The following is a 19064-nucleotide window of genomic DNA, read 5'->3' as shown; positions in this document are numbered from 1 at the left end:
AAATTGGTGTTTACAATCGGTGCAAACCTCAGTGACAAATACACTGCATTTTCTGTTGCCACGTCTCGCCAACTGAATGCTTGTTGTAAAAGGGGAAATGTCGGTTCCAGTATCGTAACTTAATGCAGCTCTGACAAAGCATAAGGAAAGTGAACAGTAAACAGTGTGTCTGATATCACTGAGATAAAATTATAAACGCTAACGCTGAATCGCATGTTGCACTGGCTCCTTGTGAAAAAAAAACTTAACCCTGAGCAGGAATAATATAAACTAAATTGGCCCCATATCGGAGAGTTAAACTATGAGCATCCAAGGGATCCAGAATGTTTTTTTAATAAAATATTAGATAAACTGGTATGGAGTCATAGATAACTACTTTAGGACACCAGAGAACGTAAATATGGCTCTCTTAGTAGCAATAAGGATGTTAATTGTCAGACATAATAGACAATATTCATCGTGTGATTGCACATATGGTTAGTTTTGGCGCTTCTGTGCATAGTTAATTGTAGTTGACATCCATTATTTACATCCACTATAAATTAAATGAAATCATAAGCTCTGAAGTGTACACAGGAAGTTGGAATGTAAACAAAAACTGCAGTTCCTGGAATGGCCACTTGAGGCTGGCTCCAAAAGCAAGACGGTCTCCAAGACGAAAGCTCAACTTTACAGCAGGAATAAACTGATTTCTCTCTTCCGAATATTATACAGAACTTATCCCTTGAAATACTCACAGCACCACTGATTATAAGAGTGTAGGTTCTCGGTCTAGTTTGCTAGCCTTAACTAGCTTAGAAGCTTCAAGCTATTATACAAACAGACTTCATCATTAGCTCCTCTCATGCTCCACTCTAGGACCACATTTGGAATAGGAGTTTGGTCGAGTCAACATGACAGTTTTATTTTTGTGTTTATTTTGAAAGATATATCTGTATATATATCTAGCTTTCTTTTTATTAATGAATGAAATATAAACATTTTTAGGGATGGCTATATACATAACTACTGACATATCACGATATACACTCCTGTACTCTTCAAAATAATCAGAATTATAATATCAAACCAAAATGATATGATTTAGTTTATAAGAAAAGGTAAAAAAGGCTCAGTCTTGACAGTCTTGTAACTGACTATTTTCACGTGCTAAGAGTAGAACAAAGAATGACCCATCTGCATCCTCGCAGTGGCCTATTATTGGGACAAAGATTCTACTAGTATAGGCAACACTTGTCAAATACACGGCCTGAGGCAAGTCCGTTAATGTCTACCAGTGTTAGTTGCTGCATATTCATGTAAAAGCCGATGTTAACTTTGACAGTGACGCATTGCCACCATCATTCATGCTCTCTTGCCACCGGTTTTCTCATAAGATGCTCCAACAGATTACGAGTTTGTTGCTGTGGACAATTACATTTTATCGTGGTGTTCTTATCTTTTCATGACATTCAAAGTAATGAGAGTATTTCTGACATCTAAAGGGTGCACTGACAAAATGCCTTTCCTTGATAGATATTGACAAAAGATTTTTATCCACTGCGCGATGGGATCATTTTGTAGATTTTATTCATAACCAGTACTATAAGATTGTGGGTGTGCTTATAGCATTTTACATTTCGCATGCTCCAGATTCAAATTCTTTGAGAGCACTACACACTGTGGAGCTAATTTGTTTCAACTGAAAGTATATTTAACTTATTTGTCAAATGTGAAGCAAGACAAGTAGGGTCTGTGTCCTCTTCAGAATGGAACAGAATGTCTTGTTTTAGTTTTTCAGCTCTTGGCATGTCTCCATTTGTTGTTGATGGGCTAAGGTAGATAAATCTCTCTAGAGTAAGCACAGAATTACAGCCATTTTAAGATCATGTTACAACATATCCTATGAACGGAATATAATCGTTGTTGCAGCAGTCATAGCCATTATCCCCACATGCTATTTGATAGATCCAAATTTTGTAGATACTCCAAACATTGATCTCTGCAGCTGCTGTAGTCACACATCAGCCATTCAAGTAAAATCACATGATTTAACTCAGCAGGTTGTAAAATAGTCACTTCTGAGTTCCACAGTCACCAAATCTGTTATTCCAAATAGCTTATATGTGACATTTTAGCCAAGATTTTGGTTTTTACCACCAAATCCACAATGCTGCTATTGGAGTAGCGGCACTGAGCATATTTTCTTTTCGAATAGAGAGCAGTGGCGGCAAGAAGAGCTATAGTTCTTGGCGATCCTTAATGTGAGGCTTTGAGCTAAATAAAAAGTGTACTGAGCCTATCTGCAAAATCCAAAAGTGGGTGAATTGTCCCTGTCGAAGCGTAGGCTAGCTCCATCTGCACATTGGCAATATTTTTATGTTCTGGCAATGAAACATGTGGGGGTAAGAAATATACACAAGCAACCAAGTGTGGGCGGGATTTAAAGTGAAGAATGTATGCTTGAGAGTAATGTGCTGGATTAAATGTTTAAAACTAACAGCTAAATATTGGATAATTGGTCAGATGTTGGCTAGATTGATTGTAAATGGTTTAATTGGTAGGTAATAGGGTAAAGAAATGGAAGGAATTAGCTCAAGTGATGGATAAATTAGGGAAGTGTAGGTGATGTAAGAAATGGTCAGCTAAATGTAATGAATACGCGGCTGAAACATACAGATTCATTGGAAAACATTGTGATTTCTCAAGAATTATGTACTGTATGTTGTGACTGAAGCACCAGCCTCTTCAGATGGCTGATGCATAACGTTGTTACTATTCATTTTATCATATTTACCAAACCAAGCCTCAAAACTCTCCTTCACGCTCGCAACACATCTGGTTTCCTAGGACACTTGTGGTTGCCTAGGAATGATGTTAGGTTTTACATGGTGATGACATCACCCCTACCACAGCCCTCACTCCCCCCAATCCCTCTGTGTTGCCGTGGCTCTTGAAAAGCAGGTATAAGTGGCCGGAACAAGGTCAGTTTCAATGTTTGAGAACCTACTTTTTTTTTTTTTTTTGCAATGTAAAATCCTAGAAAAAAAATTCAGAAACCATTTCCAACATCGGCCCCATGTCGGTGGTAAAGCCTCAGGGGCCCCAGAGAACCCCACGGTGCATGTGTGTGTTCGGTGGACGTACATGTACCTGTGTGTAGCGCGCGCACGCGTGTGTGTGTGTATGCGTGCGAGCATGAAGTTGTGTGTGCGGGTGCAGATAAAAGTGTGTGCGCCGTGTGTGTGTGTGTGTGTGTGTTTGTGTCTACTCCCGCCAGCCTCTAATGGGGATCATGTGTGGAGTCAGCAGCGCAGACACACAAAAACATGCTAACCCCCACCCCCCATGCACGGTCCGCATTAACACATATGTGCGCGCGAACACACACACACACATGCATACACACAAATAAGCACACACAGCGTGCCTCAGTCAGCGAGTTAAGAACAACTCCTAGGGGAGGTAAAGCACCAGTTTCTGTGTGTGCGTGAGTAGCAGGACACACACTCTGTTTCAGAAGGATGGGGGTGGGTGGGTGGGTGGGTGGAAGGCTAAGGGGGAGGGGAGGGGTGAAGAGAGAAAGGAGAAAGATATGGGCAGTGAGCAAAGGCAAAAGGATGGAATGGGTGTGTGGATGTGTGTGTGTGGACAAACAGGGAAAGAGAAGGAAAGCGAGTAGATCGTCAGGGAGGATAGAGTGAATGGCTGAGAATAAGAGAAAGAGAGAAAAGGGAGAGAGGTTGAGGGGCCCTGCGCAGGGGAGAGAGGAGGCCCTGTAGTTTTGGCCAAGGGGCAAGACAGTCAACAACACGTATATCCAAACCTTCAGACAAACCTCCTCGTCGAGGACAATAGCAGAACGCTAGAAGAACCCCCTCGGCATGAGTGTAACCACCATAGCTTCGTCTTTCTGTCCTTTTCTGATAGTATGAACGTTTCCTGTTGACCCCCAGAATCATCAGTGCTGCTGCTGCTGCTGCTGCTGCTGCTGCTGCTGCTGCTGCTGCAATAACTGATTTGGATCTGAAAACACTAGTATCACGATACTTGAGTCACGACACGATACTTTACTGCGATATTATGTTCACTGCATAGTTCACTGAAAAAGTTTTAAATGCAGCTTAAAATACACATTGTATATTTAAGCATCAGATGACAAACTTGATCTGAAGCAGATCAAGTTTTTTGCCACTTAAATGTCAAAATACAGTTCACAATTGTCTCCTTGAACAAAATGTGTGCTGCTGTTTGGCCACTCCACTCAACAGATGTGAAAATAAAATGCCCATGCATACGTATTGCCTAAGTACTGTGTTATCCGGTGTAGTAGTGTAGTGTAGTGTATAAGGGATACAGGATACGGGATAGCTTAATACTGAATGCAAAATGATAATGATAATGTATATTTATAAATAGCACTAGGCCAAGTTTAATATAGGAGGCATATAATAGGTAGGGGGTCCCTGCTTAATTCCTCCATCAGTTTAGGGGTCCTTGGCCTGAAAAATTAGATGCATTAGATGAATGCGCAAGTTGGTGGTATTCCCTGAATAGAAAACTGCATACTCTTTGTCCAGTTTATTAGTTCCTGCCTCCAAACATCAGTTTTGAATTTTGAAGAAAAAGTATTGTAATATGTTGCCATCTTGATACTTTTTCCCACCCCTAGAATACACAGTAAACAATCAGTGACTTCCACGTAACTCCATATAGAACTAATGCTCAAAACTGTTGAAACATACTACAAAGGCAGCTTTGAACAATCAAAACGTCTTAAACCACTTCTCTTTGTACTTGGTGGTCTTAAACTAGATTATATCAAGTGATTTCGATCCACAACTGACACTTTGAAACCAAAATGATTACAGTGAGAGCAGCCGAACACAGGCATTTTCCTTTCTTGTTCAAATCAGGGGGCTCCATATTCCGATCCAATCCGACACCGTATAGGAGATTCGGACAAGTTTTAATAAAAGCAGCTAATGTAGCCTTGAGCGGCTAACCTCAAGCAGGCTAAAGCAGTGGGTGACAGAGTTCTGGTAAGTTAGGTTTACTCCACAATCACCTCTACTGACACTTGATACCTCAAGTGATATCACTAGAGGACATTTATCAGATTTGTACATCTTCCTCTGGAGCCGCAAAACTCTGTCTACAACTTTTTATGATATGTGCATGCAGTAGCAATCCCCTGTACAAACTAGTAAACAAAATTACATGCCTAAAATAGTAGGAGCTGATTTTTAGATTACAAAAATGCCCGTTCATTCATACATATGGCATATCTATGTCCACCAGTTAAAGCAACAGCAATGGTGAACCGCATTTGTCTTCCCAGTTGACTGCTGCTTTATTTTTTAGACGATCATTTTTTATTTTTTTATCTGGAACATCAGAAAGTTTTCTTAGATGCTTCCTAGATTATTCTACTCTTACTGACTGCTAGAGATGGTGAATTCATAGAACTCAGGTTACTTTGATAACTTTTGCCTCAAGCCGTCTAATTGCACTTGTCAAAATGATTTCTTCCAACTTAAGTTCTGATAAACAGTCATTTCCGGTTGGCGTAAAAAGGAATCAACAGTTGTCACTGACTCGGAAATGTTACATAATTAAGGCAGATTTTCAACTGATTAGCTTAACCAGTGCCAAGGACAAAGAACACAATATGGCTTTAAAATTTAAGTTTAAGCAGATTGTGAAATGTTGCTATAGATAAAAATTTATCAAACAGCTAGCCTCACTCTGTAGCTACTCCACTATGTTCACAAGCTAAGTACTAATGTTGTACATCTTGTGCTGGGTGGGGGTTGTATTCAGTTTATTGGAAATCTTTCGGTGAAAACTGAAAACTCACAATTGTAAATTCCTAACAATTAAAAATAAAAGTCATTTAAATGCTCCATAGAGTTCAAGGGGATGGAAGAGATGAATATTCTCTATAGGGTTGCCACAATAAAGATACTGTTAAGTGCAGTTTTAGATTGACAGATACTCAATGGGGGGAGCGCTTCATGTCAGATCCCATTATGTTGGAGTACTTGCAAGTCTTAGATAGGCAAACATAATGAATGACATATCAGGTGAATAACTGCATTAGAAAATATCTAATACATCTTGTGTAAATACAAAAGGACTGACGTCAGCTAACTTGTAGGACCCATCCAATCCCAGAGCTTAAAATTCTGCTAAATTTGTTCGTTTTGGATTCGTTGTAGTATTTATTGTGTGAGTCAGTTCAGCAATGAAGCATCAGGGATTTTTCCGCTCCTACTTTGTGCCTCTGATTTGCCCCATCTCCATAGCAACAGCAGCTGAGGCTCACGGGCAGCGTAGTATTTAGAGCTGTCTGGTGTAACGAACTGGCCATAACATAAACCCGCTGTAGATTCTCCAGGAGAGTTGTGTTCTGAACATTTTGCGGATATCGCAAAAAGAAAACTTTCCAACAGTGGCGCAAACTTGAGGGAAAATACTGGCTGCAGACCTTTCCAGTTATGCAAAATGTTCTTTTGGCTTTCTCGTCATCATCACCACCATCAACACACTTTTACAGTAGCAGTTGTTAACGGATCAAGAGCTGTTAAAGGCCTGTGAGGGGGCAGCACGATCACGGTCACTTATAGAGCGAGCCCTGAACTCCCTCTCAATCTCAGAAGGTGACAGAAAAACAACATCTGAAATTACTCTACCAGTTGAAAGAAAATAACATCTGTAGACTGTCTGTGCAGCCAATTATACCACCGCACACTCATGTTTGTGTCTCTGATAAAAATGTAAAAAAAAAAAAAAAAAAAGAGGTCTTGTAACTGTTCAAACGTTTTTTTGGAGAGGACACGCAATCTGGATCCAATTTGACATCCAAGTCAACATATGTTTCTGTCGCAGGCTTTCAGGTCAAATGTAAATAAAAGACCGTGAGCACTTCATGTTGTGAATTTTTCACACAAAAGCAAGAGAAAAGAAAACTGCCACATCGCTTAATCCATACCAAATGTGTGACATACTATTTTGTGGAGTACTGAATGAAGTGTTGCCCTCACGTGTAGATGAAAAAGTTAGATGATCTGTGTCATATTGAAGCTATTAAGCACAGTTTTATAGTTCCTGCTTTATAAGTCTACAGATTTACTAATCTGACACTGAATTCAGGAACTATCAGTGAAAAAATGACTTTGGTTTTCAGATAAATCTTAATTGTTCTATGTAAAGATAACTGAAACACAAGCATAAATTAAAATTTTTGTTTTTTATTACAGTGGTTGAAGTAAATGGCAAATGGTGTCGTGATCAGCGCTTCTTGTGCCCTTTTAAGAGTATTACAAAGTGTGTTTATTACACATGGCAATACCAGTAAATTCTTGCACATTGTATTTGTAGTTAGAGACACTTTGTACTGGACAAAAGTATTGGACAAACTATGATCACGGATAACTCGTCATACATCCCACAATGGTTATTTTTTGGACCTAATCTTTTATGGGATGTTCACAGAGGAAGAGGCTATCAAAATGATGTGAGAACAAGAGGCCATAAAATATCACTGAGAGTCAGAAAGTTGTAGCAATAATAGCCAAAAAAAAAAAAAAAGAAAATCTCAAGGAAGCGATGCAACTGAGGTGACAATTGGAAGTGCTAATACACAAAAAAGAGTTACACCAACGTTTACCACAAGAAAAACACTGTCTACGACCGGTTCCTACCACCATATTTACCATTCTGATAGCGGCCTTAGAGCATTGATAAGACAAGAAGAACCTGGAACATCCACGAGTGACACTTTATTCTTGATCAGGACTTCAAACCAATATCTGTTAGTAGTGTACAGGCTAAACAAATGAGTTGCAACGTACCAGATGGAGATGTAATTTTGAGTTTGACCCTTAAGCTAGCCAATCTTTAAGCTAAAATCCTTCATCTTTATGCAGGCTATATTTTTAATCTATGGACACAGGTTTATTCATATATGTATGTACCTAACAATTACAGAGTGTATTCATATCATATCGTATATTAATTTCTTTTGCAACAATCACAAACATCTTCTACTAATTCCAGAAATATTAACACTCATGGCAGTTTGGTGCGAAAATGCTGTCATCAGGAGGTAAGTAACTCAAAGAATGAGTGAAATGAGGTCTTCAGTTGTGAACATAGACGGTAGGAAAAGTGGGCACCCTCGCAGCTCCCCAAGAGTGAGCCCAAAGCGAGTGGAACGCCCCCTGGTGGCTGACTGCAATATTGGTCATAAGCCACACCCCCTCTGGACTTGGGCCAAACTAAAACTAAACTAAAGTACATATCAAATACATCATTTTCAAGAACATTTTTTGGCATTTTACATAAATACTACAAAGCTGAAAATGGACACAGAAACAGGATGTGACACCATGATTATTCCATAACACCATAACACGGCTCCACCCTTGGACCATACTGTGCAGACTCCAAACTTGCAAGTTGGCAGTTTTTAAGTTTTAAAAGTCCGAAGTTTAAAGTCTGAATGTAAATAAATGTTACATTGTTACCTGTTATGATGGTGCTCCATTCCCTCTGTTGTTGACCAGGTATGTTGTGGGTAGAGTTTCATGTCTGGCAGTCTGAACTGTAAATCAATAATGTAATTCATCAAATGGATGATAAATGCAATAAAGCATATACATTTAGCAGTAAATGCAGCTACAATTAGTGGTAACACTGAGCAGACTGTGATGCGAATGCTGCAGCTAAATAAAGCGCAAACTGTGTCTTTTGTAGCAATGATGATGCTTGCATTAGGATATCGAACAACCCAGCAACACTAACAGGATCATTTAATTGCCACACCAGACTGTCTGTTCAGAAAATTACCAATCCATTACAGCAGATCTCAGAGTCAACCCAGCCGTTGGGTTGTATCTTTCCATTATGTTATTGTTGAATGCTCTGTGGTTTGTTGCAACCATCATGCTCTACGATTTCTAGAAATGAATGTTCATGAATTACCAATATAAATTAACTTAACAAGGAAATTTGGGGTAAAAAGTAAGAATTTCTCCAATAGCTTTAATTCTGTAGCTTGGCTTCCTGGAGTTTTAGAAAGGTTAGATTTCCAAGTAATTAGGTTTTTATCATTTTAAAACTTACACAGTTACCTCAAATTCTCATCTTTAAGCCCGTAGGAGATTTCAATATACAATCTGTTAATTTGAGATTTCTCAATAGACTCAAACTAGCCATTGACGCCTGTTTCTATTCTCCATGCTACACTAAGCTAATCGCTTCCTTGTGTCAACGCCATGTTTAAAAGCCTTCTACACCTTTCCATAATTGTTGTACTTTACTGTCAGGTAGGGGTGGGTACTAGCAAGGACTTCACGATATGATACGTATCACGATTCTTGAGTCACGATGCGTTACATTATTGTGACATTATGATATTGCGATATATTGCAATATTCTGCAATACAAGTTGCAGATATGTACACCAGATGACAGTGATAATTCATTGAACAAATTGAGTAGAAAAAAAAACAATATTTATTCAAATCCAATTTAATGCACTTGTAGAGAAAAAGTGAGTTTCACGATAGGCCCAAAACACAACTTTTCCTTTTTCTTTTAAAATCAATATTAAGTCATTCAAAATCAACATTGTATCGGAAGAGAAAAGTATCGCGATATATTGGCATATCGATATTTTTTACCACCCCCACTGTCAAGTATCATGTGTTGCACGATCCTAGTCATTTTGAGAATTAATCAGCTTTCCAAATTTTAAAATAAGGCCTCCTGCAAGACTATCTCATTACAGGTTTATGTGTGGATTTTTTTTTTCCTTTCACATGTTACATGTGTCATTCCATAAAAGCGTGTTGCTGTCAACCACGGGAACTTGTGTGTCTCACTGTTGAATCCACAGTCCTGCCCTGTCAGAAATAGGCCGGGTTAAGTTAGAAAATGTTTCATAAGCTTAGACTGACCTCCTTCCTCTCCGTCTCCCCCCCCCCCCCACATCCATCCATCCCCACCCCCTTTCTCTTCTCTTGCTGTCACTGCCTCCTCTCCCACCTAAACATTAAAACCGTCAATGCAAAAAATAGTATCACACGCTTCTTTTTTGACGATGTGCGCACTGGCACCTGAAAAGTCTACGCGTCGTACCGATTTCACTCCACTGCAGCATATCCCAACTTCTTCCGCTCTTTCTTCATTTTTAATCTCTCACTAAAGTCTCGGCTCTCATTAATATTTCCTGCATTCTGTTTTCTGATAGCTTTGTGCTCCAGGAGTAATAAAACCGACTGAGGGAGGTGACTGAAATACTTGAATTTATGTGACACTACAGTATGTTCTTGTAAAAGTGTGCATGTCAGTGTGTGTGTGTGCAGGTGTGCGCAGATGTGTGTGAGTCTCTGTCCATTCGTGCAGTTGCCGGTCTGCATTAACGCGTGTGTGTGTGTGTGTGTGTGTCTGTGCGTGCATGCATGTGTGTGTGAGCATGTAATTGCATGCATGTGTCTCGGTGTTTGTCTCCGTCTACCATTTGACTGCCATCTGAATCTGTGGCACGTACAGCAGAGCTACGAAACAGCAGATAGACAGACAGACAGGATGGGGGGAGGTGGGTGGGGGGGGGAGGAAAAGTGCATGTGTGTGAGTGAGGGGGAGAAACAGGAGGGGTGAGAAGGAGAGAAGAAGTAGAGAACAAGTGAGGAGGAGGAGGAGGAGGGGAGAGAGATGAGGACAGAGCAGAGGAAGAGAGACGGAGAGAGAAAGACGTGCGCATGGGAGAGTTAGACAAATAGAGATAGAGAAAGAGAGAGAGAGACAGGCTCTGAGAAGGAGGGGGGTGGGTGGGGGGGGCATCAGCATACAGAGGCAGTCTGTGGTCTTCCAAGCAGCAGCAGCAGCAGCAGCAGCAGTAAAAATAGGGGAGAAGAAAAACAACGATGGCTTGAAAGATTAAATTCCTGTTGGAATAGGAAGTGCAGAGAGAGGGAAGGGCAGATACTGAGGGGAGGAATGGGAGTACTGGGTAAAGGTACTGGTCCTGGCTTTAGTGCACATTGTTTAGGGAAGGAATAGTACACCTTACTGTAACGCAATTTTGAGATGCCTTGGTAAAGGCTTGGCAAATGTCGATGTATTGATGCGAGTACCTGGAAGTGGAAAGTGTTTCTTCGTTTGCTGGTAGTTGTGTTCACCCATGTAGATAGTTCTCCCTCAGAAATTTTAGATGTCTGCAGCTGAACATTGCACCAGTGTCTCAAATAAAATGAAGCTGCATGGATTACACTGACATTAATATTAACTCTTCACTACTATATTACATTATTCTGAATTGGATACTGGAAGTTCTGAACGGGGCCTCTTTCTGTTGTTACACTTTCCAATTAAGATATGACCGGTATACCGGTTCATACCAAATACTGCTATTTTTTTTCCGTTATGACATGAATTTTTAATGTACCGGCATACCGGTGTATAGAGGGTATGCATGTGACGTCACTGCAAGCGAAGTCTCCGTGGTTACGGCCACTGAGTGCCAAAAATTGACAGTTGAGCATGGAGATTAGCAGCATTAGCTTAAAGCATAAGATTTAATAGAGTCTAAATTGTAAATTGTTTTTTTTTTTTTTTAAATGCGAAGAGCTGTTGTGCAATTGACTGCACTAACAGATTTGAAAGGGAGTCAGAGATATATTCTACAGATATCTCCGCCTGCCAAATAAAAGAGAAGTAAATGGATCACTGCATTAGGAAGAAACAACTGGAATCCAGGCACAGAAACCTGGTGTTGTGGTTCTCATTTAGTGTCAGGTAATATTCATTTATGCTGTATTTGAGTAATAAATATTTAAGTAACTTCATACCTTAGGTTACTTCTTAAGTTATGTCCTGGAGGGCTGTCAGATAAGTTTGTCCATGTTGTAGTTTTGGCGTAGTTACGGCCAACAGTAACTATTTCAGTTCCAACAATAAATAATGGAATATTTGTGATCACTCCTCGTCATACTTTTAACGTCTGGTCAGACGCTACAGTATTGTGTGGCTAAAGTTACTTCTCAGTATAGCTCTTAGCGTTAGCATTTTTGATTCAGCTACATTTATCATAACTGAAATGAACTTAAACTAACATAAACAAACTGAAACTGTGGCTATTCCACTTTTCCAAATCCATACTAATTTGTTTGGATTATGCAGCGTTTGGAACGTTGCGCCGTATCTGACCAGACCATTTTCAATGTAGCACTTTTTTTTCTTTTTTTTTTCTCCGAGCTGTAAATGTCCCCACATTTCCACATCAGCAGGCAGTGCTAACACGGGGCCATGCATGCTACTAATGTGGGATTATTCTGCAATATTTACCCATCATCACAGTAAAATAGTCCATCCTTAGTCAATCCACTGCATTAATTCCTCTCTCAACCAGTAGAAAATGTTGTGAACATGTGATCATACATGGGAAAAAAAATACCTTGATAAATTGTGATACTGTCAGAATTTAGAAAAATACCGTGATATAGATTTTTGGTGATACTGCCCAGCCCTAATTTGACGTATATACTAAAGCGGTGATGGTTATGCCTGCCAGGGTTTTCTCCCACGGTCCAAAGACATGCATGTTTGATTAATTGGTGATTCTAAGTTGGCTGTAGGTGTGCAAATGAGCGTGAGTGGTTGTTTGTCTTGCAGCGTTAGCTCTGTGATAGACTGTCCACCAGTGCAGGGTGTACCCTGGCTCTCGCCCAATCTCTGTGAACCCTCTAGAGGACAAGCTGTTACAGATATATCTGGGTTTTAGCAGCATGTTTTGGACATGGATACGGCACATTTTGGAAAATGAGTTTCCATTGTTTTTACTTCAGTTTGTGACCAGCAGCCTTTTCCGGAAAATGGATGAAGCAACTAAAGAGGGTTGTTTTGTTCACATGGTTGAATAAGCAATGTGATATTTGCAAATAGGGTGACACAGTGATGTGCTGGTTAATGAGGATGCCTCACAGTTAGAAGGCTTATCGGTTCGAATCCATCGGCTGACTGGGGCCTTTCTGTGTGGTGCTTGCATGTTCTCCCTGTGTCTGCGTGGGTTCTCTCCGGGTACTCCGGCTTCCAAAGACACGCTTGTTGAATATATGTCCATATGCTATGGACAAACACATCGTGACGTCACCCATTGGATTCTGAACATCGAAAATGAAGGCCAAAGGTCGCCATGTTGGATGAGTTTTACTCCGCCCCTACTTGGATACTCCAAATTTGGACATGGGGGTCTTGTTGGGCAGAACTAAAGCAGCCTGGACGTGAAAGCCCTCCCACCCAATTGTTAGCTCAAAGCCTGAACGCCCTTAATTATGCATTATTTGAAACCTTAATGAAAAAACAAATGAGTTAGAAAAAAAATCCCCCCCTGTACAGTTGTCATGAATAATGAAATAAACTATTGAGACTAAAAACATTTTTTGTATCAGGCTGTAAACATGTTTAATATTGCTGTAAAGTTGGCCTTTTTAACATGGAGGCCAATGGGGATTTGCTCCTGTTTGATGCCAGCCTCAAGTGGCCACTCATTGAACTGCAATCTTTTGCACTTCCACATGGGCTTCATTGTTCAAACGTGGATTTTGCCGCCTATTGGTGACCTGTCCACGTTGTACCCCACCTCTCGGCCAATGACAGCTGGCTCCAGTCTGCTGCGACTCTCCAGAAGACAGTGATTAAACAAGATGAATAAGTAATAATATTGGCAAATATCCACAAACCAAGTGACTTCCAAATTTATGTTTAAAAGTTGGTGCGCTTCCCCCTCAGACCAGAAACATTTCTTTAGCTTTTCTTTAGTCTTCATCCTTAGATGTATTAAACATGTGGGAATTTCTGCTGCAGTGCTGTTTCAGTTTGTGCAAGTTAAAACACTCTCAACTTTCCCCGTACGGGGGGAATTTGCATGTATTCATGTCCGTTCATGTTTTTGTATTGACATTTTTTTGCAATCTCGCTGCATAAAAATCCACTACACCAATGAAACCATCTGCGTGTTTAGATAGCAACAGAGAAAAGTGAGAACATGAGCTGTTTTTGGTTTTGCTTATTTGGTGAATTGAGCATTTAACTATCCAAATTATTAATGGATAAACATCTGGCTTTTTTTTTTTTCTTTTTTCTAACCAAAAGGCAGAATCTTGTGTGTGTGATTAGTGTTTTTTGCACCATCGTTCACAGAAGCAATCTATTGTAGAAGATGGAGAGATACAGTTTTCTCCAGTGACACTAGCCTCATCATTATATAATGCTGCAGTGCGTTGTTTTTTTTTTTTGTTTTGTTTTTTTTTAGTCAGGCATACGTTGACTGGAAAATTTTACTCCCTTGCTCTCATTTTATGACTGCTGCTCTCCTCATAATATGATTTCACCATGTCCACGCACATTATCTTCAGGTTGACAGAGCAGGTCAGTCATGACACACTTAGGGAAACTAGTTTTTGTCGTGTGGTTGCAGCACTGACTGGAGCTGGACCTCTGTTGGTGTCTTTTCGACTTTATGCTTAACTCGAAATTCGACTTTCTGAATACAGTTCTTGTCCCAGTTTACATGCCATGGTGGAAATCGAATAACTGAGGGAAACATGCCCTCCTCCTCCACACTAGATGGCGATATGTGTCTTTTCAGTTGGTCAATACGGCCACCTTTACCGTTGTCCAGTTACATTATATAATACAACTGGAGTCATTCATGCAACAGACCAGCATTTCAACGAACAACCACATGGATATTAGTAAAGCTTTTTTAATCTTGTACGAAACGTGCGCACTATGTATGGTGCAAATAAGACGCATGCTTGGTTCTCCTACCGGCTCTGTTTACCTTCTTCTTCTGCTACTGGATTTCTTGGATGTTTTTGTGCCAGGGTCATACACCAGCGCAGCACTTGTGGCACATGCGCACACGCATTGTCTAGTTAAAGTCCGATTAAGGCGTATACATGCCGGGGAAAATCGATTTCACTTTGGCGTTTCAGCAGCTGAAACCTGAAAGAAAGAAGAAGACGGAGGAGAAAGATTTGTAAGCCATGTCGAAACTTGTGCTGTGCTGTTTTTTCATGTTTTTCTTTTAGTTGTTCTTAAACCGTTTTTGTGTGTATGCTTGTTTCAGGCTGCATCCTGCTGGGGATGGCTGCTGTCACCAAGGAGTGTCGTTGCTATGGGGTGGGGGTGTCTGGTCTGATCTAGGTGGGTGGTACATGTCTAAGTAAGTAAGTGTTATTTACTTCTCCTGCCAGTGGTTTTAATATTGTGGCCGATTGGAGTATACATATCTTAAAAGCATATAGTATTTACCATTTATTTGTCAGAAAATTTGCTATCACGTGTTCTATGCTGGAATTAACCATTCAGTGTAAATGAATAACATACTCTATATGATGCCTCACATACAGAAACATTTAATTCAGAAATAACAGTGTCAAAAAAAAAAAAAAGTTTTGCAGTTTATTTTGGTTGGATTGTTCTGTCAACAGACCTTGCTACACGAGCAGTATAAGTTTCAATCTACTTTCTTTTTGCTGGTTTGATGGATAATGATCCTCCCAAATGTCAGCGCTGTTTTTACATCTTCTCAATTTTTGTAACAATGGTTTGGAATTGTGATTTAAAATGATATCACACAAGGAAAATCTTTTTCTTTTCTTTCTTTTCTTTCTTTTTTTTTTGCTGCATTAACAAAGGGAAAGCCTGTTTTGACAAAAAAAATACGGAGGGCGGGGGGAGGAAGGAAGTGAACGCTGAGTGCTGGAAGGAGTCCCACATCTCTCTTAGAAGCCAATGAGCTCTGATAGAGAAATTCCAACAAACCGACTGATTGGCACTGCAAAGGATGCTATTCAATTAGAAACGAACATGTGAATGGGAATGCTTCTGAGAGGGATCTGGAGTGATGAAAAATACAGGTTTGGCATGATTGAGCTCAAACCTGTTTGGGGATTGCATGTGTATGTGTGTGTGTGTGTGTGTGTGTGTGTGTGTGTGTGTGTGCACTCTCCCTGATAGGATAGGGGCTTCGTTAGGGTAATTACAGCTTTGCTATGTAAATAAGCCTGTCATAGAGGAGAGAGACACACCCACCTCTTTTTCAGACCCAATTAACCTAACTCCCCTGGAATTTACATACCTAACAATCTCCACCACACACACACCCCACACAGACACACACACATATATATATACAGTATGTACTCACAGACAAAATCAATTCCAACACGACTTGTATGCACTTTATTAGCGTACAAATATACTTTTGAATGATTTCTAGCATGCACCAAACTTTTCCATTTTTCACAGAAGCCGTCATAGACAACAGGCAGCACAGTGTGTGTGTGTGTTTGTGTGTATTCTTGAGAGCGTTTGAGTGTATTCGATCTTAGTTGAGGCGGTAGACTACAGCTAGCCAGGTGATATCTGTATGCATAAGGCATCACCCGGGGCTAACTGGCTGCTGGAGCTGTGGTGAGCAGCATCTATCATCTCAGGCCGCTGATGAATGTCTGTCCTGAATGGCTCTGTGGCGTAAAGTGAGGGGAGCAGAGAGAGCGCAAAATGACTCATGGTGGAAGGAGAAAGGAGGAGGAGGAGAGGAGGAAGGAAACACAAGGTGGAAAGATGAGGGAGGAGAGCTGGAGGGGAGGGGAGGGGAGGGAAAAGACAAGGAACGAGAATTCGGGAGATGGAGATGGAGATGGAGAGGACGGATGAGAGTAGAGAAACGGAGAGAAGTGGAGGTGCAGAAGAAGAAGGTGCGAGGAGTGGAAGACGGAGCAGAAATGGAGGAAGAGCAGGAGAAGGGGGGAGGAGAAAGCGAGAGGGACGGAGATAGAGATGAAGGATGGGCGCATGAGGAAGAAGAGAGAGGGACGGTGGCAGGAAGGCATTAAAGTGGGTCAGTGGGGAGGATGTGGAAGAGATGGACGTGGGATGGAGATAGGGAAGATGACGGTAGTTTGAAGGGTAGAGTTGCTAAAAACCAAATAATAAACCAAACAAACCTTGAGATTTGTTGTTTCAGGGTGAAGTGCGGTGAATTCAGATTGCGAATTGAGCAAAAAATAAAGATAAACCAAAAAACACTTTAAGATAACAACAAAGCAAGTGTCAGTTTTCCGTAACATATTACAGACATACAAAAGTTAAAATATGCTGTATAATCAGATCGTTGGCTTTGACTTGGCTTTTTGTTATTAAAAAAATAATAATAAAATAAAAGATTATACCACATTGATTTTTAGATTTTCTTTAGGTATCAGTTTTGGCAAAATGATGGATGTCGGCGCGAATCGATGAAAGTACGTCAAGAAGGACGCTTCAGCCTTATCTGCATTCAAGAACAATTGCAGAAAACACAGGGAAAGAAAAAGAATACACAGGGATGCTGCTTGTGTTTATTCCGCGCAAAAGAGGAAGAGCGAGTGTTCCCGGGGATCATTGGGTTCTTGGATCAATACTGGTGCTATGATGAGACAGTGATAAAGTTTGCGGTCTAGCGCTTATAAAAGATACCTCACTTTCTCTGTTTCTCCCCGGGATCATGTGCACACCGGGCCGGCTAAATGTGAAAATGCATCTTGTCCTTACAGTTTTCCGCTCTGTCCGCACTGAGCAGGATTTCATAAAAATCTGAAAATGTCGTTCCTTATTTTAGTGTGGATAGTTGAAAGGGATCTTTCGTAAATTGCATAAAATGCTAATTTGCTAGTAGACAGTGCTGACGCATATAAACGCAAATGGCTGATTTTTTTATTTATTTTTTTTTTTTTATCAATTCAAGTATGATTAAAAGTGTAGGTGATGATGGAAAACTGGGAGAGACAGCAGAGGTTTAACCTGCAACTATTTTCCTTCAGGCAAAGACGAGGAATAATCTATTTTTATATTGTTTTGGCATTTCAGTGTAGATGAAGATCATTACTGAAACAACCTGAAGACACCGGTGTGCACCATGGACTGTATTAAAACACAGACAAGCCCATAGGTTTCCTTACCTTTTATGGGGCAAGGAACCGTATATGGTATCTTCGGCACACATTTTAAATTGCGTCCATGAGCCTCTCAGTGAGATTTAGAAGCATGTGGTTTTCATTCAGCCAATCAGAGAACATCAAGGAAACATTGTCAGGTCAAATCAGGGTCAAATATGGTCTTCAAGGTCCACATCTGCATGAACGCTCAGCTTAACTGCTTTATTAGGCACCATGAAGAGGACGCCTAATATCTGATGTGATAATGTTGAGAAGTGCCTGAATAAGCACTTATGTTCTAATGATCCAAATACATGTTTACATTTGTTTACCACTTAAGGGTAAGGGACCATATAGTGTATGTTAAATTAATTCATCCTGATTTTCCCCATGAACGTTTAAAAAATTGAATAATTTCACAAAAGTAAATCAGTTCTCTGACGTCCTATGATAACCCTCTAAGGTTGAAATTTAGAATTTCCAAGTATTTCAATGAGTGCCCTATAAAGGGTTAATAGTGATTCTGAAGCTCAAATGTCGTGGCTGCAGTCGCCACCATCTTGGTAACACCTCCAATGGAGCTTTCAAATGGAACTCGAAAGCTTGTGGTTACGACACAGGAAGTCGTGTACACAAAATACTTGGTGTTCACTGACGGTACATGTGGATACTGCTAGCCAAATGTCAGCATCCAGAAGCCATTGATGCTAACATTTTAGCAAGCTAGCGCATGGTTATGTTAATACAGCAAAAGCAAAGCTGTTAGTGATGTCAAAATTTTCCTTACAGATATTCTAAATAAAAGAAATAAAAATATAAAACTTCATTACCGTTACATGAAATTACCATTCACGTCACAACTTGTAACTTCAAAATTGTCCACTTTTGAGGTTGCGAAAGTTTTCTTTTGAACATGGTAAGCACAACCCTGATTTCAAAGCTGCAGAACTCATGGCTAATCCAAAAATGGACAAAGAGTGAGGCTGAGGTGGGCGGGTGAAGCCGTAGAGTATAGATACGCAATTTAAATTGTCGGGTTACAATACATGAATTTGTCATAAATGCAAAAGTTGGTTGAATGAAAACATTTTT

Source organism: Mugil cephalus, chromosome 17 (genome assembly GCF_022458985.1).
Source record: "Mugil cephalus isolate CIBA_MC_2020 chromosome 17, CIBA_Mcephalus_1.1, whole genome shotgun sequence".
Classification (NCBI taxonomy): Eukaryota; Metazoa; Chordata; class Actinopteri; order Mugiliformes; family Mugilidae; genus Mugil; species Mugil cephalus.
The sequence above is the reverse complement of the archived record's forward strand: the minus strand, read 5'-3'. Positions refer to the sequence as shown.